Source organism: Dipteris shenzhenensis, chromosome 9 (assembly GCF_047967505.1).
Source record: "Dipteris shenzhenensis isolate YYH24624 ecotype China chromosome 9, Dip_SZ_1.0, whole genome shotgun sequence".
In the NCBI taxonomy this organism is placed as follows: domain Eukaryota; kingdom Viridiplantae; phylum Streptophyta; class Polypodiopsida; order Gleicheniales; family Dipteridaceae; genus Dipteris; species Dipteris shenzhenensis.
Window position 1 is genome coordinate 14,189,091 of NC_141604.1, and position 23,546 is coordinate 14,212,636.

Here is a 23,546-nt window from a genome sequence, read left to right on the forward strand (position 1 = left end):
TATTGCATAACCATGAGGGTTAGCAGTAGTGACTGCGAGGGGTGTGCATACTAGGTAGGTTAGTTGCAATGGCTAACAGTTTAAGTCTTCAATGGTTCCTAAACGATATCTTATTCTTGTATGCATGCTAGTACGAGCATTATGAGTTGTTCTTCCTAGAGATATATATGAGCTCTTGCTCTAACTTATATACATCTTATGTAGTATTGTGGCGATCTTCTTCTTTTCTTATTCTTTTTGTTTTCAATAAATGATGCACTGTGTATTGATTTGTTTACCCCATAGCGTTTGTGCAGTATAGTGATGCTACAGTCACTTGGAGACAATTGCATATAACAATAAAGTGGAACTAAACACAATGTCTGGCTTAGTTATCATGAGATACTTATACAAGTTGGAGATTTTCACTCTCTTCACATGTGTAGGGATTATAGGACTTTCTCTCTCTACATGTAGGAATTGCATGTAGGACTTCCATCTAAAATGTGCATATAGGAATGACATATAGAACTTGCATCTAGAACTTGCTTGTAGAAATTGCATGTAGGAATCGCATGTAGAAATTGCATGTAGAAATTGCATGTAGCATGCGTGTGTAGGAATCAAATGCAGGATTCCTAGGATTCCTAAGAAAGATTTAAGAGAGATTATTCCTAGGCTCATGTAAGTACAAGTGGAGCTTTGTCGCTACCATACACACACATTGTGTGCTACTTGAGTCCATGTTGACACACACTTCATATTGTGTGTCGAATTTTGCAATGGGATAAGCACCACACACATAGAGATTATACTTGGAGCCTATTTTCTATAAACAAAGTTTGTAATTAGATAAGGTTTCTATTTTCACCTGCTATATGATAGAGCATTTCTATTATGAGTGTTCTAAGAAGTATGATAGTGTAGGTGATGTGAGATTGGTTACCACTCTTGGTTTGGAAAATTGTGGGAAGAATTCTCTATGTTTTGAGAGTGTTCCAAAGAATTAGCCATTTATATTGACTTAGATGTTAACAAACAAGAGGGCACAAGTGCACCTGAGCACTACCTAGATGGTGGTAAAGCAAGTGCTTTTGGATGTAAAGAGAAAGCTAATCTATAATATATTAACAAGGCTAATCGGTTATTACCATGGAATTAACTTCAGCCCTTAGATTTTAATCAATCAATGTAATCCATTGGATGAAAATCCGTTAGGATTGAGGCCGCGTCTTGAATCTTGTCTTGTTCGATTTCCTTCATTGTCATATATGGTTTTGCTTTGTGACGTTCAATATCTTTCTATTCATCCTCATATGCATTAACGCTTGTGACATGCATGCACTTGAACCTGTATCTCCCTTTTGCTAGAGATGGAAAGGAATACCTCTCAGAAGTGGGTGTTTGAATTCCTTAGCAATGGCAAGGTATAGAAAGAGGTGTGCCTACAAATCAATTGCATTGAATAGTTAATCACGATTCTCTACACTAACTATGGTTGATCACTTTCATGTTGGGGAACGAGATCCTTATGAATCCTCAAGAAGCAAAAAGCATGCATCTATTATGCTCGATTGTGGGATGTGCTTTATTTGCACGAGCTGATGGATGAACTATACTTATTCCAAAGGTGCAGGATGCAAGCAATTACCTATCTATGTTGCATGTAAGCTATGAACTAAATTCAAGTCTTAATCTTTCTTATGGGAAGGCATGTAATTTTGATATTGTTGCAAATTTGACGTTGGTAGCAATCAGTTCCTAAGTTGCAAATTGCAAATTAGTGTGCTGAATTTTTTGAAATCTAAATTCAATGGCAAGAAAGGATGGAGCATCTCCTTGCATTGTTGAAAGGTGGATTTGCCAACGCAGTATGTGATTCTAAGTCACAAGTATACAATTTAACGAGACTGTTAATGCATTGCAAAATGTATGGATGGATGGCATGATTGTCAACTAAGGGGAGTCACGAGGTGTCCTTTGATAGCCATCCTGACTACTATAAAAGAAAGGCTAATATTACTCCTATTGACAATTACAATTACCCATAACTCTGGCATCATGAACAAATTGCGATTCGCAAACCAGAGGAGGGTGCAAAAAGTAGAATAAAGGACAAACATGTAGAGGCTTCCGCAACTGGAGTTCATGGAGTTGGAAGACAGGGGGGATATGGTGAGAGGCATATTGAAGCTGTTAACTATAGAGACATCATGGAAGGAGACATTATTAGGTCCTCCAAGCACAAAATCCATGGCAGTGATGGGAAAATTAGGGGTGCCATTGATATTGTCACAGAAAGGACCACCTGTGCAGACCACTCAAAACTACCTAAAGATTTTTACATTCCAAGATTCAAAAGGTGGAACTATTGGGGATGATTCCAAATAAACAGTGTGGGCGCTACTACATTCAATGGAGAAGTAACATGTCCCGACATCGACATTGTTTCCATGGTTGGAAACATGACACAGAAGCATCCATGGAAACATCCGAAGTAAGTCCGTCTAATCATAAGGCATCATTCTCACTCATTATGCCAACATCTGGTCAATTCTTTGTCATGGACAAATGCAGCATACTCACTCTCCTACCTCGCTCTTTCCATCGCTAGCTCATAGTAAATATATCCATTGATCTTTGACTATCTAGGCCCAAATTGCAGGCTGCACTTGCACCCTTACTTGCACTCTGACATTCTTCTTTGCGGTGATTCCTCAACATCACGATTCATTGCATTTGCTACCTCTCCTGCATAGCAGTTATGCAAGCTACTATAGTTGTCACAAACATTACTTCCTAGATTGTAGGTGAAATACATGAGAAAGTGTGGGGTCGGTAAAGCAATGTGTTCATCTTGTTCCAAGGTTACTATCAAATCACCAAATAGGTCTCTGATCATGGTTTTTTGTAGTGGCCGAGCTTTTTGGAGAGGATTTGCATATCTCCTCGGGTTCAGTAAGAGACCATGGAGTCTAGGTGTTGATTTAATATAGAAAAAAGCACACAATTAAGAGGACAAGGAAGCCGTGGACTTGATGAAAGACTACGATTGCGAGTTTTGTGACAAAGCTCTCCTTGTAAAGAAGGAATCGACAAAGATTGTTGGTGAAGAGCTCCATGCATCTAACTGTGTGACCTACTAATGATGAAGTGTTGCACAACAAGGGACCAATTGGATCCCAAGCATCCTGAGTGTAGCTAACTAGGCAACGACGCAATGACTTTGGATTAGCAAACTGGTGATTCATTTGCTTTGTAGCCCGTGGCTTGCCACGGGTTGCACATTAGTAGTTCTAAAGGGAATTGGGCTATTAAAAGGTGATTTCCATAAATGAAAATTTGAAACACACAACTTAATTATATATATTTTTAAATTACATGTGGAAATTCACAAAAGAAATTTACATGCTCCACTATAGCACTACATCTATGGAGGTAATGCTACAATATCCACCTATCTTTCCATCCCTTAATGTAAGTATACTCGCTCTCATCCTTTCCTCCAATATCCACCTATTTCTTGAATAGAAGTTTTCTCCTCTTTTGAGCTATCATTCCAAATTCAAATTGATGTTTCAACCCATCACCCAATTGATCACCTTTTTTTTTCTCCTCTTTTAATCTATAGTTCTGATTGACATTTCAACAAATCAATCAATTCATCACACATGCCTTTATGCACTTGCTAATTGTTATCTTCCTACACTCTTCTTATTCGACTAGTGCTTGTGGAATCCAAATTTCTTGCTTATACTCCTCTTGACACCAAATGCCAAACACCAAATCATTATCCATTGGTCAACCCAAAGATTCTCACCCAACAATGACATGTATATCCAAAAGCCAGATGATGAAATGTTGCATGTTTGTGTCTGAGGCTTGACGAATGGGTTGTACACAATGGATCCGACACTCTTGTGCCCCTACCCTCTGAGATTAGAGAGTATTTTGCAATTTAAAACCACACAATTCAACTACAAATGCTTATAAATTAGCAAAGACAACATCCATATTGGCACTCATCGCTTAATGAACCTATTGTATGCTATTGCAAAATCAGTGCATAACTGTTTAAGTAATCTATGTTCATAAGCAACAAACGACTTCGGTGTTGCAAATCTACAGAATTGTGACTGATCCCTTTGTAGCAAGATCATCCAAAAATTGATACTTGCTCAATTGTAGATTAGAGCAAATTATCGCTCAAAATTTAGCTAGAGTGCATGCTTGATTCAGTAGTGGCATCATCTTGATGAGACAAATGCTAATCTCCATTCTACAATAGTGGATAGAAACACCACCAATCAAGTGCTACAATTGTCGAGAGAATCACCAAATCACAAAGTGCCCTCATCGTGGTAGCCCCGCTACTTTTCAACCACTTTGTAGAGATTGTGCAATTGGTCATGCATGCATTGATTTTCCCCTAAATCCCAAACCTCTGCAACAAAATGAGGCTAAGTCTAATGTTATAATAGGCATCATTAGGGGAGCATTAGGGTTCATCAACAAAGTGTAGGGCCCAAAAGAATTTCTATTGCAATTGACCAATGTCATCACACGACAAAGAGGCTACCAAGAAACATTTAGTTCTTGTTCAAGAAAAAAAGCCTCTCCAAAAGAAAATACAAGTGCTAATCCCTCCACCAAGTAAATAATGGCCAAGTACATCAACCTCAACCTCCAGTTTGGATCCACTTATCAAGAAGCTCCATACCCTAACATTGAATTGGAGAAGGATCAATTTCAGGCACTATGGCAATGGGTGAAAAAGGAACAAGCCCATTTTGAATCTGAAAATCAAGCACAAGATCTAGCCCCTAAGTTTTCTCCCCATCAAGCTTGACACCATAAAACTCTATACACTGATCCATGAGAGTGCTCTCAACGGAAGCAAGAATGGAAGAAGGAGGGAGAGAGACAGAGAGCCACACAAGTTTGGTGGGTGCAGAACCACCCTAATCTTGTTTTTCATTCATTTATATATGCGTTTGAGTATTGTACATAACCAGTGTTAAGGCACAGTGACCTTTAACCCCCACAACCTCCCACTTAAAGGACAATGTGCCTTTAAGGGAGAACAACCAGTGAGCATACTATCCAATGCCCATCAATACACGACAATACTCAAACCGCTGACTAGGTAGACTCTTCGTTAGCATATCTGCAGGGTTATCATCTGTATGAACCTTGACAAGCTCTATACGCTTGTCCTCAAGTACCTCCGTGATGAAATGGTACCTGACCTCAATGTGTTTGGTCTTTGCATGAAAGACCGGATTCCGTGCTAGCTGAATAGCACTCATGGAATCACTATGCAATGTCGGTACACCTGTATGAATCCCTAAATCTCCCACTAGCCGATCAAGCCATATAGCCTCCTTGCAACCCTCTATGGTTGCAACATACTCAGCCTCTGTGGTAGACAAAGCCACGCTTTTGTGCACGAGACATCCATGACACTGCACCACCTGCAAAGGTGAACACATAACCAGAAGTGGATCTCCTACTATCCACATGCCCTGCATAGTCTGAATCTGTGTACCCAAGTACACGCATGTCTCCTTTACCAAAGCAGATGCACATCTCCTTGGTACCCTTCATGTACCTCATGATGCACTTAACTGCCTCCCAATGCCTCTTTCCTGGATTAGCCATATACCGGCTAACAACTCCCACTGCAAATGCAATGTCTGGTCTAGTAGCTATCATAGCATACATAAGACTCCCAACCGCTGATGCATAAGGAACCTTGGCCATCATGGCCCTCTCCTCATCTGATTTGGGACTATCTGTATGACTCAGTTTCACATATGGAGGCAATGGAGTACTCACTGCCTTCCCCCCCTCCATATTGAAACGCTGCAATACTTTTGTAACATACTCTTTTTGTGAAAGCCAAAGGAGTTTCCTACTCCGATCACGCGTGATGCGCATACCAAGAATATGACCTGCAAATCCCAAATCCTTCATATCAAAGGCCTCATGCAACTTGGCCTTTAATGCATCTAGCTCATAAGTATTCTTGCTAGCCAATAGCATATCATCCACATATAGTGCCAGGATTATCAGGCTATTATCCTTAGCCCTTTTAGTGTAGAGGCAGTGATCAATTTCACTCCTTCTAAAACCCTGGGACCGAATGAAGCATCAAACTTCTGATACCATTCTCTAGGTGCTTGCTTAAGACCATAGAGACTCTTATTCAGCTGCAAACTAAATGCTCTTTGCCCTTTTCTTCAAAGCCTTCTGGCTGCACCATGTAAATTTCCTCATGCAAATCCCCATGCAAGAAAGTTGTCTTGACATCCATCTGCATAAGCTCCATATCCTCTGCTGCCACTAGTCCAAGAATGCATCTAAGTGTGGTCATCTTCACAACCGGAGAGAATATCTCATCAAAGTCCACACCCTTCTCTTGCTTGAACCCTTTAGCAACCAAACGGCGGGCCTTGTACCTAGGCACATCATCACCTGTGACCTTCATTTTGTAGACCCATTTGCATGGCAATGCTTTCTTTCCATGTGCCAAAGAAACCAAGTCCCAAGTCTTATTCTTCATAAGTGAACTCATCTCTGATTGCATAGCATACTCCCACTTGCATTGATCCTCGCACATCATAGCCTCTTTGTAGCAAGAAGGCTCCCCGCAATCAGTAAGCATCACATAGTCTACCCCTGGAACAAACCTACTCCAAACCTATCAGGTGGTCTAGACACTCTAGATGATCTTCTCAAGGGCATTTTAGCTTGCTGTCCCACTTGCATATCAGCCACATTTGGCTCATCATTTCCACCAATAGATGATCCATCATCTACCCTTGATTGTATACGTGTGGGAGTACTTGGTGGTACCATTTCTTGCACATTTGGTGCATGGACAGCTTGCTGTCTATCAACATATGCAGGTGGATTCACATCCTGGAAAGTGATTCTCCTCATTTCCACATCCCTCATGGGTGCCTTATGCATCTTCTTCTCATTGAAGACCACATCATGGCTGCGTATGATCTTCTTTGCTTCTGGATCCCAGAGACGATAGCCCATCTCTCCACTTTCACCATAACCCAAAAAGATGCATTTCCTAGACTTAGGATCTAGCTTCTTTCGAAGCTCTTTTGGCACGTGTGCATATGCCTCACACCCAAATATACGCAAATGAGAGTAAGAGGGCTTCTTGCCACTCCATGCCTCTTCAGGAATACCACCATCCAAACTCTTACTAGGTGATCTATTGATCACATGCACTGCAGTCTTCATTGCCTCAGCCCAAAAACCACTAGAAAGACTTGCATTGGAAAGCATGCATTGCAACCTTTCTTGAATGGTACGGTTCATCTTTTCTGCAACTGGATTTTGCTCTGGAGTACGAGGGGATGTGAGCTCCCTCTTAATCCCACATGTATCACAGAAATGTTGAAAGTCATGAGAGAGATACTCTCCACCATTGTCAGTCCGTAGGCATTTAAGCGTTCTACCTGACTGATTCTCAACCAAGGCCAGCCATTTTTGAAATACCTGGAACACATCACTCTTCCGAGCTATAGCATAAGCCCACACTTTCCTAGTTGCATCATCAATGAATGTCACATAGTATTCAGCCCCGTCTAATGACTGTGTAGGCATGGGACCACATACATCTGAATGCACCAAATCAAGCATTTCAAACTCTTTCTTTCCCCTTCTTTTATGGGCTGATTTAGTTTGCTTCCCATAGAGACAATGCTCACAAAATTCAAAATCAGAGAAACTCAAATGCGGTACATAACCCAAATGGCATAAGAGTTTCATTCCATTCTGGCTCATGTGCCCCAACCCGCAATGCCACAAAGAAGTGCTTGGCTGCTCGGTTATTGCAACAACATTGTCAAATACCCCTGATACATGTAAGGGATACAAAGTCCCACACTTGGCACCCCTGGCCAAAAGCATAGAGCCCTTCTGAATTTTCCAACTCTGAAAGCCAAAAGTGGTGTGAAAACCAGCATCATCTAGCTGACCCACTAAAATAAGACTCTTGGTCAGCTTAGGCACATGTCTCACATGTTTCAAAACAAATGCAGACCCATTTGCAAAAGAAAACTTTATGTCACCTGCTCCCACTATGTCACATGCATAGTCATTTCCAAGATGCACACAACCTATCTTTCCACTATCATAAGTGGAGAACCATTCCCTATGGGGAGTAACATGGAATGAAGCATTAGAATCCAAAATCCTGGGAATATGCATCATCTGAAGTGGTAAGCAACTCTACAGATAAAGTAGACATGAAGAGAACATCATTGTCACTATCATGTGTGACTGCATTGATCTCCTCGATCTTCACTTTTCCTTTTTCCTCCCTTGGACTCTCTTCCTTTTGATTTGCACCCCAATTTGCATTCTTTTTCTTATCCTTTTGCTCTCTTTTCAGCTTGTAGCAATCCTTTTTCATATGGCCCTTCTTGCCACAGTGGTAACACTCAATGTTTCGTGCCCTGGATTTGCTACGAGACTTCCCTCTTTCTTGGGACTTCCCCCTGAACTGTGATCTACCCCTTTGCACATTTAAGGCTGCATCCTGCTTGTTGCCATCCATAGACTTCCGTCTAATCTCCTTGGCCAACAAGCTACCCACAACATCATCAAATTTCAGTACTCCACCAGGTGCAGAGTTACTGACAGCTGTACGAAAGGTATCCCATGAGGATGGCAATGAACATAAGAGAAATATTGCCTTAGTCTCCGCATCAAAATTCATTTTCTGAGCGTGAAGCTGGCTGAAAATAATATTGAATTCATTCAAGTGAGAAGCAATGGAGACCCCTTCCTTCATCTGCAGCTCAAACAACCTCTTCATGAGGTAAACTTTATTAGAGGCAGTTTCCTTCTCATAAGTGGCACACAGTTTCTTCCACAAATCTTCCGTAGTCTGCTCATTTACTACTATGAAATAAACTGACTCTGCAAGATGAAGTCTAATAGTAGACTTTGCTAATGCATCCAACTCATTCCAATCATCCTCAGACATATTTGCAGGCTTAGCTTCAATCCCTGCCAAGGGTTTAATCTGCTTCTTTTGAATAAGCACATCCCTTATTTGTTCTTTCCACAAAGAAAAGTTTGTCCCATCAAACTTTTTAATGTTGAAAAACTTCTTTTCAGACATGGAAGAGGATGCCATGATGCAAATGAAACAAAATCCCAAATGCTAGTGCCTGCAAGAGAGAATCACACCAAATACCAGGTGCACCCAAATGTGTATGCCACAATAGAGTGAAATATCACCAAAACTCAAAGCTCAAAGCATCAAAAGATGCATCTGACTCATGTGCATATACTATGCATCCATATGAGCAAATCTGGCCCAAAAGAAAATGCCAATAAGTGCCAAATGACTCAAGCATAAACACCGTCCACTGGCATATGCATCAATAATATCTCATCCAAGAGAGCATAGCACTATCAGTGCATCACCTGCAATGTGTCAAAGTTGTCCCTCAGCATAAAATAGCATCCATGTGCAAAGCGTCCATAAAAAATAGCATCCCACAAGGCAATTTGGGTCTATTAGCGCATCCAATAAGGACCGCAATGCATCCAAATGGCCTACAAATCATCCACTGCAACCAAATGCACACCACGAATGAGCGCACACTGCTCAAACTACAACCAGAGTGATCTGCATAAGGTATGCTCAAGAAATCATGGTCCCACGGTAATGACCGCTACTGAAAATAGAACCTGAGATGCCTCAAAACATGGGCGCCATTGCATAATCGGACTCAGCAAGAAAATCTGCAAATATCTCTCTTCTGCCAGAACTCCAAAATCCCAACCGATGAGTAAGAAATGGGAGTCAACACTTATCCACTGCCATGTGGCATAAATCTAAGGTTTCAAAACCTTAGTATGAAAAATGCATAACAGAGAGACGAAATCGAATACACAAAGATTTATAACTCTGAAAATCCTCCACTGAATCGCACAAGAACTGACAGGTAAGGGTTTTTGGGCATCCGGAACGCAATGGGATAGGCGGTTTTGGAAACCGTGGTCTCAATCACTGGGTCCAACACACGGACTGAAAAACGTTTTTGGAAACAGAGATGTTTGTAAACTCCACCGGAGTGCGAATGATGAGCAACATAGAAGTTTTAGGACCTCCTGAGTCCACCGAAACTGACAGATCTGCAAATGGTTGCTCCAAACTTGAGTTCCAACACCCGGGCAAAAAACGCAGGAACTGACACAGTGAGTCAGAAATCCAATGGAATGATCCCAGATTCAAGAATGAAGGTGTTTCCAAGCTCCTGAAGTAATGTGGACACCAAAAGCAAGCAATAGTTTCCTCTACAAGTCAATACAGAGTCTCTGTCATCGAACGGAACAGGGAAAAGCTCAAAAAAATGACTTTTTCTTTCAAACCACTTAACAGGCTCTCAAAACCACTTCGCAAAGCCAAAATGACTTTTCCAAAGGTTCCTCCAAGGTCTCTGCATACTCGGATGCAAGTAAAGTCACCCACAAAGCTTCCCATAGAGCTTCTCCTTCCTCCCACAGAGCTGCTGAGCTTCAAGCATTCACGCACGCTCAGCTAGATCACCCGGGCTCTGATACCAGTTGAGAGTGCTCTCAACGGAAGCAAGAATGGAAGAAGGAGGGAGAGAGACAGAGAGCCACACAAGTTTGGTGGGTGTAGAACCACCCTAATCTTCTTTTTCATTCATTTATATATGTGTTTGAGTATGTACATAACTGGGGTTAAGGCACAATGACCTTTAACCCCCACAATCCACCTACTACGAATCTATGGCATACCCAAAAGACTTTGGAATGCATTTGTTCTATCTGAAAATGATGTTGGATGAAATACAAGGAGTTCAAGATCTTGCCCAAGATTAGGGAGGTAGTTTTAGATATGTTGTTGGATAGTCATGGCAATACACCACTGAGCGGGAATCCCTTGACAATATCTAGGTATTCCCATCCACTGGTAGCAGTTAATATCTACACTCATTATTTGGTTGCTGACAATGGAAGGATTCCTAATAATTGTTATAGCACACTATAATTTGGCAATGCAGTTGTACGTGATGTTGATTATTCTAGTGTATGGCATGGTGGTTGAGCTGGTATGGGGAGAATGGAAGATCAGCGAGTCAGGGGACCCGTCGCACGTGAAGTTGGTAGGATTCAATTTGGAGAGTCCACCAATGTGCCATCCTCCTCTCTACAAGAAGTAGGGTCTCACATAACATTGGGCATTAGATCAATTGTTGCCGAGACCATTCATGAGGTGCTTAGCACGCTATCATGACTAGAGTATCCCGTTGGCATGGTACTATATATTTATTTTATTTGTTGTCTTTTTTTCTAGTTACAGATTAAAGTTTATAGTTCTTATTTGTTTTGTTATTGTGATGCAGGCATCTTCATCACGGCACTCTCTTGTAGTGGCTCTGATGTGCTTCATGTTGTTGTTGCATCATTTGCGGTTACTTCTCCTATCATGGTATGTGCCACTTTTTCATTTTCAAAATTTATTTTTTGTTTAGGATCATTAAGGTAGATTTTAGATTTATTTTATGTTGTTTTGTAGGCATTACCTTCTAGCAATGGAGACATGTCTCATGTTCTCGGTTCGCCATCTCCGACCCTCACCCTCATTAGAGTGTGTGTCAATTTTTTCCTTTTTTTTGTTATTTTTGTCCATTAAACTAGGATTTTCATTTGTGCTATGTGCATGTATGTTTAGGCACCATGACCTACCTCAGCACAGCAGACACACATGAGCTGACTTTCTTTGTTGAGAGATTGAGGGAAGGTTTTAGTGACAGTCAAACTCACCTCCATCAGTCACACACTCTCCTAGCTCAGACATCGGTTAGCATCGATGAGATGTAGAGTCATCTCCATGAGTCACAGTCTCTCCTAGATCAAACTCAGGTCAGCCTTAAAGAGACACAGAGTCATCTACATGCCATGTAGAGTGAGAAGACTGTCATGCATAGGATTATCTAGCATCGATCAGAGGTGTACTTCATGTAGCTATGATGTGGTGAGCATCAAGCATTGGAGCAATGGGACGAGCTATACGTAGCCCTTGCCTCACCTTTAGTGTCCGATGTGCTTGCACGTCCTAGGTTTCTAGCTACAGCACCTGCTTTTCTTCATGACGTAGTGTGTTCAATGTGTTTAGAGGCACTCGATGCAATAGGATTTCACAGGCTTGGGTGTGGCCATTTGTTCCACCTATCTTGCATGATTAGACACTTAGCATGTCGAGCGACATGCCCTCTTTGCCAGTATGAGGTGGATGTCACCACTTATTGTGTTGTTGGTATCCATGCATTGTATCCCAATGCACGTGTCATGGATCCCACGATTGGTCAGCCTCTCTCACATAAGACTCGAGAGGATCTTGTTAGGATTGCACACATGGAGGGTTATATTCCTACCAACATTGAGGACCCAACCCCTCTAGCATGGATGGATGCATACTTTAAGGAGGTTGAGATAGCAGCTTGTGTTCTGAGGGAGAGCAGTTATGATGCATTGTAGCATGTAGAGGCTATAAAGGCATGGGAGCAAGACCAACAATACGCAGAGGCTGAGAGTGTGTCCTACATTGAGTTTGAGGCACGAGTGAGAGAAGACTTTTGTCTGTGGTGCAAGAGGTGGGCACTATTGCGACAGGCATGAGTTCATGATCATCACATGTGTTGCATGGTGAGTAGGCATCGAGTTCTCATCATGTTTATGATGCTTCCATGATAGCTGGCTGAGTGGCACATCGAGGTAGATGGACAGCATTACGAATGTATGATATTATGGATTACAATTTAGTATCATCAGGCTAAACCTAGAGGAGCTAGCTCGGCATGATTGTATGTAGTTTTTTTGTAGACATATATTGTCCTTATGCTAAACCTAGACTAGAAGGGTTAGCATAGAGGTTGTACCTAGTTTTTTGGTAGACATGTATTGTCCTTATGCTAAACTCAGACTAGCTGGGTTAGCATATCTATTGTATCTATATTTTTGTGGACATGTATTGTTCTTATGCTAAGCCTGGAATTAGCTAGGTTAGCATAGTGGTTGTATCCATTTGATTTGATAGACATGTATTGTTCATTAATTTAATATGCCTTCATTACAATGGATCAAAATTTTTTTGTTAATTAGCTTAATTTTTTTATTTAAATAAAGTGATCAAGTATGCAAATCAAGTGATCAAGTGCTTCTACATAAAAAAGATGCCACACCACCCTATTGCCACACACTAAAAGAGATGCATCGCCACCCTATCTCCATGTGATCGATAAGAAGCGGCAGCACTACTACTCAAGTGATGTGTGCACCACTATACCACATCATGCATCCCTAAACCTCCCAACATCATGCCACAACTGGTGTCATCTCAAACCATGCTTCACGCCTACACCACCATCGTGCTCTCCCTTCCCATGCCCTATCTTGAAGTAGATCAAGATCACTGGGATGCTAGTCTCATGGTGCCATCTGCATAACCAAAAAAACTATCTAGCAGATTTGAATTGTCTTCCACATCCATCAAACCCAATCCAACGTTATTGCCATGTGACTCCCTTATTTCTTAAGTAATTGTCATGAAGGGTAAAGAAATGCTACACAAAATGGCCATCATTGGTCATTGATGTAGAAGTGATACTCTCTGACAATGACTTGAGAGTCAGGGGTAATATCAATCCCATCCAATTGTGCCTGCACATGATGATAGCTGATGTGCATGAATATAGCAACCCATGAAAAGATACCAAATAAATAATGAGGGTGATGGAAAGGAATATGATGCTCATGCGAACACAATAAACATAGCATGTGTTACATGCTCTGAAAAGTAGTACTCTGACTGAATCTCATGCTGCAGCACGAAAGTTTAGTTCACCGCAAAGTCCACCACAGAGACAACCACCCCTATGGGAAATGTGCTCAAGCAAGTACGAAACTTTCAATCCTTCCACTCACAGCGTGGGTGTGATGGGTGGTAGCAAGCTAAGGGTGTCCACTTCTGGACCACGTACTAACGAAATATGCGTGTGGACTTATCTGTTAGGGATCAACTCTTAGGCCACCCTAGACATACATCCATGCAAGATTTGGTCTCGAATTGATTTGGTATGCGCCACGTGGAAGGTATAATGCGTACATTTTTACAATCCCTACTAGCATGACTACGTATGAAAAATGGCACACGTACTAACAAAATATGCATGTGGACTTATCTGTTGGAGATTAAACTTTGCATGGCTCTAAGGCTACCGTAGACATACATCCACGCAAGATTTGGTGTCCAACTGATTTGGTATGCGCCACGTGGAAGGTATAATGCGTACATTTTTACAATCCCTAGTAGCACGACTACGTATGAAAAATGACACACGTACTAATGAAATATGCATGTGGACTTATCTGTTGGGGATGAAACTTCGCACAACTCTTACGCCAACCTAGGCATACATCCACGCAAGATTTGGTCTCAAACTGATTTGGTATGTGCCACGTGGAAGGTATAATGCGTACATTTTTACAATCCCTACTAGCACGACTACGAATGTGCGCCATAGCTTTGCCACAGTCGTGCTAGTAGGGATTGTAAAAATGTACGCATTGTACCTTCCACGTGGCACATACCAAATCAGTTCGAGACCAAATCTTGCGTGGATGTACGTCTAGGGTAGTCTAAGATCCATGCGAAGTTTCATCCCCAACAGATAATTCCACGTGTGTATTTCATTAGTATGTGCGCCATTTTTCATACGTAGTCGTGCTAGTAGGGATTGTAAAACTGTACGCATTATACCTTCCATGTGGTGCATACCAAATTAGTTGGACACCAAATCTTGCGTGGATGTACGTCTATGGTAGCCTAAGAGCTGTGCAAAGTTTAATGTCCAACAGATAAGTCCACATGCATATTTCGTTAGTACGTGCACCATTTTTCATACGTAGTCGTGCTAGTAGGGATTATAAAAATGTACGCATTATACCTTCCATGTGGCGCATACCAAATCAGTTTGAGACCAAATCTTGCATGGATGTATGTCTAGGGTGGCCTAATAGTCGTGCGAAGTTTCATCCCCAACGGATAAGTCCACACGTGTATTTCGTTAGTACATGCACCATAGCTTTGCCGCAGTCGTGCTAGTAGGGATTGTAAAAATGTACGCATTGTACCTTCCACGTGGCGCATACCAAATTAGTTCGAGACCAAATCTCGCGTGGATGTATGTCTAGGGTGACCTAAGAGTCGTGCGAAGTTTCATCCCCAACAGATAGTCCACACGCGTATTTCGTTAGTACATGCGCCATAGCTTTACCGCAGTCGTGCTAGTAGGGATTGTAAAAATGTACGCATTATATCTTCTATGTGGCGCATACCAAATCAGTTGGAGACCAAATCTTGCGTGGATGTATGTCTAGGGTGACCTAAGAGTCGTGCAAAGTTTCATCCCCAACAGAACTGTCCACATGCGTATTTCGTTAGTACAAGCACCATTTTTCATACATAGTCGTGCTAGTAGGGACCAACAGATAAGTCCACACACGTATTTCGTTAGTACGTGCGCGAATTTTCTGTGTCACATTTTTAAAATGTCCTAAAGTACAAAACAAATTACAACATTACTACTAATAAACAATTTTCTGTTTTACAAACACAACAAATCCCATTGAGAAGACATCAGACATCATGTATAAAATAGAATCTAATACAATGATGTGTATGAACGTGTATACAACCATCAGAGTGAAATACAAAATATGAGTCCATGAAAATTACAATGGTATGGTCACACAGTGAGCCTATACATATCGAATACAAAAATGTGTAACCAACTAGTGATACCCAATAAAAATCAATCTGATCAACTGATGATCCAAAAAAATATGATATGTAATGTGCTACTCCTCAGGATCAGCTCTCATGCCAATAGTTGCAAGTATGCTCTCGTGATCCACCACTGCAAGGCACCATCGTGGAGTGGACATCGCCTTGCGAGTGCGAACACGACTCAAAGTAATCTTGATCCCAACAACAAGATGAGAATACATGTATGCCTCCTGATCCGCCATGTACTCTTGGAACTCAATATAGCAACCACGCCTCTGTATCTGCTGAAAATAGTGGCCACCTACGATCATGCTATGAGCATTGAAGTGCATCCCATGCCCATCCACTGTATCCTCATTCAGCACACTCTTCAGCATAGAGCATCGCAACAAGTAATAATCCACACCCTCCTCATTGCCCTCTGAAGCAATAACCGTGAAGATATCACCAATATGCAAAATATCTGTAAGCTGGTCATAATCTCTAGAGGAACTGAATCCTGCATCCTGATCATCATGTACCTCCTCTGTGGGGGTTAAAGGTCACTGTGCCTTAACCCCGGTTATGTACAATACTCAAACACATATATAAATGAATGAAAAAGAAGATTAGGGTGGTTCTGCACCCACCAAACTTGTGTGGCTCTCTGTCTCTCTCCCTCCTTCTTCCATTCTTGCTTCCATTGAGAGCACTCTCAACTGGTATCAGAGCTCGGGTGATCTAGCTGAGCGTGCGTGAATGCTTGAAGCTCAGCAGCTCTGTGGGAGGAAGGAGAAGCTCTATGGGAAGCTTTGTGGGTGACTTTACTTGCATCCAAGTATGCAGAGACCTTGGAGGAACCTTTGGAAAAGTCATTTTGGCTTTGCGAAGTGGTTTTGAGAGCCTGTTAAGTGGTTTGAAAGAAAAAGTCATTTTTTTGAGCTTTTCCCTGTTCTGTTCGATGACAGAGACTCTGTATTGACTTGTAGAGGCAACTATTGCTTGCTTTTGGTGTCCACATTACTTCAAGAGATTGGAAACACCTTCATTCTTGAATCTGGGATCATTCCATTGGATTTCTGACTCACTGTGTCAGTTCCTGCGTTTTTTGCCCGGGTGTTGGAACTCAAGTTTGGAGCAACCATTTGCAGATCTATCAGTTTCGGTGGACTCAGGAGGTCCTAAAACTTCTATGTTGCTCATCATTCGCACTCCGGTGGAGTTTACAAACAGCTCTGTTTCCAAAAACGTTTTTCAGTCCGTGTGTTGGACCCAGTGATTGAGACCACGGTTTCCAAAACCGTCTGTCCCATTGCGTTCCGGATGCCTAAAAACCCCTACCTGTCAGTTCTTGCATGATTCGGTGGAGGATTTTCAGAGTTATAAATCTCTGTGTATTCCATTTCGTCTCTCTGTTATGCATTTTTCATACTAAGGTTTTGAAACCTTAGATTTATGCCACATGGCAGTGGATAAGTGTTGACTCCCATTTCTCACTCATCGGTTGGGATTTTGGAGTTCTGGCAGAAGAGAGATATTTGCAGATTTTCTTGCTGAGTCTGATTATGCAATGGCGCCCATGTTTTGAGGCATCTCAGGTTCTATTTTCAGTAGCGGTCATTACTGTGGGACCATGATTTCCTGAGCATACCTTATGCAGATCACTCTGGTTGCAGTTTGAGCAGTGTGTGCTCATTCGTGGTGTGCATTTGGTTGTAGTGGATGATTTGTAGGCCATTTGGATGCATTGCGGTCCTTATTGGATGCACTGATAGACCCAAATTGCCTTGTGGGATGCTATTTTTTATGGATGCTTTGCACATGGATGCTATTTTATGCTGAGGGACAGCTTTGACACATTGCAGGTGATGCACTGATAGTGCTATGCTCTCTTAGATGAGATATTATTGATGCATATGCCAGTGGACGGTGTTTATGCTTGAGTCATTTGGCACTTATTGGCATTTTCTTTTGGGCCAGATTTGCTCATATGGATGCATAGTATATGCACATGAGTCAGATGCATCTTTTGATGCTTTGAGCTTTGAGTTTTGGTGATATTTCACTCTATTGTGGCATACACATTTGGGTGCACCTGGTATTTGGTGTGATTCTCTCTTGCAGGCACTAGCATTTGGGATTTTGTTTCATTTGCATCATGGCGTCCTCTTCCATGTCTGAAAAGGAGTTTTTCAACATTAAAAAGTTTGATGGGACAAACTTTTCTTTGTGGAAAGAACAAATAAGGGATGTGCTTATTCAAAAGAAGCAGATTAAACCCTTGGCAGGGATTGAAGCTAAGCCTGCAAATATGTCTGAGGATGATTGGAATGAGTTGGATGCATTAGCAAAGTCTACTATTAGACTTCATCTTGCAGAGTCAGTTTATTTCACAGTAGTAAATGAGCAGACTACGGAAGATTTGTGGAAGAAACTGTGTGCCACTTATGAGAAGGAAACTACCTCTAATAAAGTTTACCTCATGAAGAGGTTGTTTGAGCTGCAGATGAAGGAAGGGGTCTCCATTGCTTCTCACTTGAATGAATTCAATATTATTTTCAGCCAGCTTCAGGCTCAGAAAATGAATTTTGATGCGGAGACTAAGGCAATATTTCTCTTATGTTCATTGCCATCCTCATGGGATACCTTCCGTACAGCTGTCAGTAATTTTGCACCTGGTGGAGTACTGAAATTTGATGATGTTGTGGGTAGCTTGTTGGCCGAGGAGATTAGACGGAAGTCTATGGATGGCAACAAGCAAGATGCAGCCTTAAATGTGCAAAGGGGTAGATCACAGTTCAGGGGGAAGTCCCAAGAAAGAGGGAAGTCTCGTAGCAAATCCAGGGCACGAAACATTGAGTGTTACCACTGTGGCAAGAAGGGCCATATGAAAAAGGATTGCTACAAGCTGAAAAGAGAGCAAAAGGATAAGAAAAAGAATGCAAATTGGGGTGCAAATCAAAAGGAAGAGAGTTCAAGGGAGGACAAAGGAAAAGTGAAGATCGAGGAGATCAATGCAGTCACACATGATAGTGACAATGATGTTCTCTTCATGTCTACTTTATCTGTAGAGTTGCTTACCACTTCAGATGATGCATATTCCCAGGATTGGATTTTGGATTCTGGTGCTTCATTCCATGTTACTCCCCATAGGGAATGGTTCTCCACTTATGATAGTGGAAAGACAGGTTGTGTGCATCTTGGAAATGACTATGCATGTGACATAGTGGGAGCAGGTGACATAAAGTTTTCTTTTGCAAATGGGTCTGCATTTGTTTTGAAACATGTGAGACATGTGCCTAAGCTGCTGACCAAGAGTCTTATTTCAGTGGGTCAGCTAGATGATGCTAGTTTTCACACCACTTTTGGCTTTCAGAGTTGGAAAATTCAGAAGGGCTCTATGCTTTTGGCCAGGGGTGCCAAGTGTGGGACTTTGTATCCCTTACATGTATCAGGGGTATTTGATCATCTTGTTGCAATAACTGAGCAGCCAAGCACTTCTTTGTGGCATTGCAGGTTGGGGCACATGAGCCAGAATGGAATGAAACTCTATGCCGCTTGGGTTATGTACCGCATTTGAGTTTCTCTGATTTTGAATTTTGTGAGCATTGTCTCTATGGGAAGCAAACTAAATCAGCCCATAAAAGAAGGGGAAAGAAAGAGTTTGAAATGCTTGATTTGGTGCATTCAGATGTATGTGGTCCCATGCCTACACGTTCATTAGGCGGGGCTGAATACTATGTGACATTCATTGATGATGCAACTAGGAAAGTGTGGGCTTATGCTATAGCTCGGAAGAGTGATGTGTTCCAGGTATTTCAAAAATGGCTGGCCTTGGTTGAGAATCAGTCAGGTAGAACGCTTAAATGCCTACGGGGACTGACAATGGTGGAGAGTATCTCTCTCATGACTTTCAGCATTTCTCTGATACACGTGGGATTCAGAGGGAGCTCACATCCCCTCGTACTCCAGAGCAAAATCTAGTTGCAGAAAAGATGAACCGTACCATTCAAGAAAGGTTGCAATGCATGCTTTCCAATGCAAGTCTTTCTGGTGGTTTTTGGGCTGAGGCAATGAAGACTGCAGTGCATGTGATCAATAGATCACCTAGTAAGAGTTTGGATGGTGGTATTCCTGAAGAGGCATGGAGTGGCAAGAAGCCCTCTTACTCTCATTTGCGTATATTTGGGTGTGAGGCATATGCACATGTGCCAAAAGAGCTTCGAAAGAAGCTAGATCCTAAGTCTAGGAAATGCATCTTTTTGGGTTATGGTGAAAGTGGAGAGATGGGCTGTCGTCTCTGGGATCCAGAAGCAAAGAAGATCATACGCAGCCATGATGTGGTCTTCAATGAGAAGAAGATGCATAAGGCACCCATGAGGGATGTGGAAATGAGGAGAATCACTTTCCAGGATGTGAATCCACCTGCATATGTTGATAGACAGCAAGCTGTCCATGCACCAAATGTGCAAGAAATGGTACCACCAAGTACTCCCACAGGTATACAATCAAGGGTAGATGATGGATCATCTATTGGTGGAAATGATGAGCCAAATGTGGCTGATATGCAAGTGGGACAGCAAGCTGAAATGCCCTTGAGAAGATCATCTAGAGTGTCTAGACCACCTGATAGGTTTGTTCCAGGGGTAGACTATGTGATGCTTACTGATTGCGGGGAGCCTTCTTGCTACAAAGAGGCTATGATGCGCGAGGATCAATGCAAGTGGGAGTATGCTATGCAATCAGAGATGAGTTCACTTATGAAGAATAAGACTTGGGACTTGGTTTCTTTGCCACATGGAAAGAAAGCATTACCATGCAAATGGGTCTACAAAATGAAGGTCACAGGTGATGATGTGCCTAGGTACAAGGCCCATTTGGTTGCTAAAGGGTTCAAGCAAGAGAAGGGTGTGGACTTTGATGAGATATTCTCTCCGGTTGTGAAGATGACCATACTTAGATGCATGCTTGGACTAGTGGCAGCAGAGGATATGGAGCTTATGCAGATGGATGTCAAGACAGCTTTCTTGCATGGGGATTTGCATGAGGAAATTTACATGGTGCAGCCGGAAGGCTTTGAAGAAAAGGGCAAAGAGCATTTAGTTTGCAAGCTGAAGAAGAGTCTCTATGGTCTTAAGCAAGAACCTAGAGAATGGTATCAGAAGTTTGATGCTTTCATTCGGTCCCAGGGTTTTAGAAGGAGTGAAATTGATCACTGCCTCTACACTAAAAGAGCTAAGGACAATAGCCTGATAATCCTGGCACTATATGTGGATGATATGCTATTGGCTAGCAAGAATACTTATGAGCTAGATGCATTAAAGGCCAAGTTGCATGAGGCCTTTGATATGAAGGATTTGGGATTTGCAGGTCATATTCTTGGTATGCGCATCACGCATGATCGGAGTAGGAAACTCCTTTGGCTTTCACAAAAAGAGTATGTTACAAAAGTATTGCAGCGTTTCAATATGGAGGGGGGGAAGGCAGTGAGTACTCCATTGCCTCCATATGTGAAACTGAGTCATACAAATAGTCCCAAATCAGATGAGGAGAGGGCCATGATGGCCAAGGTTCCTTATGCATCAGCGGTTGGGAGTCTTATGTATGCTATGATAGCTACTAGACCAAACATTGCATTTGCAGTGGGAGTTGTTAGCCGGTATATGGCTAATCCAGGAAAGAGGCATTGGGAGGCAGTTAAGTGCATCATGAGGTACATGAAGGGTACCAAGGAGATGTGCATCTACTTTGGTAAAGGAGACATGCGTGTACTTGGGTACACAGATTCAGACTATGCAGGGCATGTGGATAGTAGGAGATCCACTTCTGGTTATGTGTTCACCTTTGCAGGTGGTGCAGTGTCGTGGATGTCTCGTGCACAAAAGTGCATGGCTTTGTCTACCACAGAGGCTGAGTATGTTGCAGCCACAGAGGGTTGCAAGGAGGCTATATGGCTTGATCGGCTAGTGGGAGATTTGGGGATTCATACAGGTGTACCGACATTGCATAGTGATTCCATGAGTGCTATTCAGCTAGCACAGAATCCGGTCTTTCATGCAAAGACCAAACACATTGAGGTCAGGTACCATTTCATCAGGGAGGTACTTGCGGACAAGCGTATAGAGCTTGTCAAGGTTCATACAGATGATAACCCTGCAGATATGCTAATGAAGAGTCTACCTAGTCAGCGGTTTGAGTATTGTCGTGTATTGATGGGCATTGGATAGTATGCTCACTGGTTGTTCTCCCAAAGGCACATTGTCCTTTAAGTGGGAGGTTGTGGGGTTAACGGTCACTGTGCCTTAACCCCGTTATGTACAATACTCAAACACATATATAAATGAATGAAAAAGAAGATTAGGGTGGTTTTGCACCCACCAAACTTGTGTGGCTCTCTGTCTCTCTCCCTCCTTCTTCCATTCTTGCTTCCGTTGAGAGCACTCTCATCCTCCCAAGGTTGGAAGGGAGAAAGCACTCGTCGTACCTATGGATCGGCCCATGGTATCATGGAGCACCCTCCCCAATCATCATCAATGCATGTAGAGCAAAAACATGCAAACCGTCGAGAAAAGATCGCGGGGTGAGACTCACCTACGCTCTTGATGGAATGGAAATCAAGAGTGCCAGACACAGAACGACAATCAAAAGGCCTATACTGATCAAGACTCCCAATGTCCACACACCAAAAATACCGGCTCACCACCCTATCGTCACGCGACTGAAACAAGGAGATAGCACTAGTGGATAAGTGCTGGGCTGCACCACCGCACCACATCATGTGCATCCTTGAACTTGCGGCAATCTCTTTCAAGTGTCCAAACTTATGAGAGTAGTTGCACTGAATGTTTGACATGCAAAGGTGTAATTCTCCTCAAAGTCCACCTCTGAGACAACCACCCCTGTAGGAAATGTTCTCAAACATGCACGGAACTGACGATCCTCCCATTTCACAGTGTGCGAGTGGCGTATGTAGCGGTACATCTTCCCTCGAAAACTATCAATGAATACAACACGTGGTGTCTCCTTCCCCACAAGCTGCAACCTCCTCAACTATGCACCACCATCTAATGTCAAGGTACTGTACTCATACTCCTACCAACGAACCATCTGCACATCACAAGTATCTAGTGCAATTCGTGGCACTCTAGCAAAGTCACCACACAAAGTACACCTGCCTTCCACACAATCAAGGGAGTGGAATAAAGCATCACCATCTCGTGTACACAATATGGAATGAATGAAGTCACGCGGGCTAGTAGGAACCACTCCCCTATGACCATCAAGGGAACGGAATACGTCATACATCAATCCAAAATCCACATTGTAGCGACAACAGCATGTGTCATGCTCCTGAGAGCATCGCACAAACCATGGCCTGCATTGCTCAAATGACCTCTGCCCAATCCTGAACTCCGGGTGCGCCTTTAAAAACTGAGTGTACAACTCAGTCTGGGTACACTCCAAAAAACATGCACCATGCTCAATGTACACACTGTGTGACACCCTCTTCTGCAATGCCTTCTTGAACACCGGGGATGCTCTACAATGCTCCTCCCAAAACTATTGTATGAAGGACCTAGTGGAATCATCCAACAATTGATCGTTGCGAGGAGCACGACCACTTGAAGCCCAAAGAGCATCAGTCTCACTATCCTCTAGACTCTGCCTCCTAATCATGCGCGGTGCAATCTGAAGAAGACATGAATCGGTATGCACATGGCCTATCATA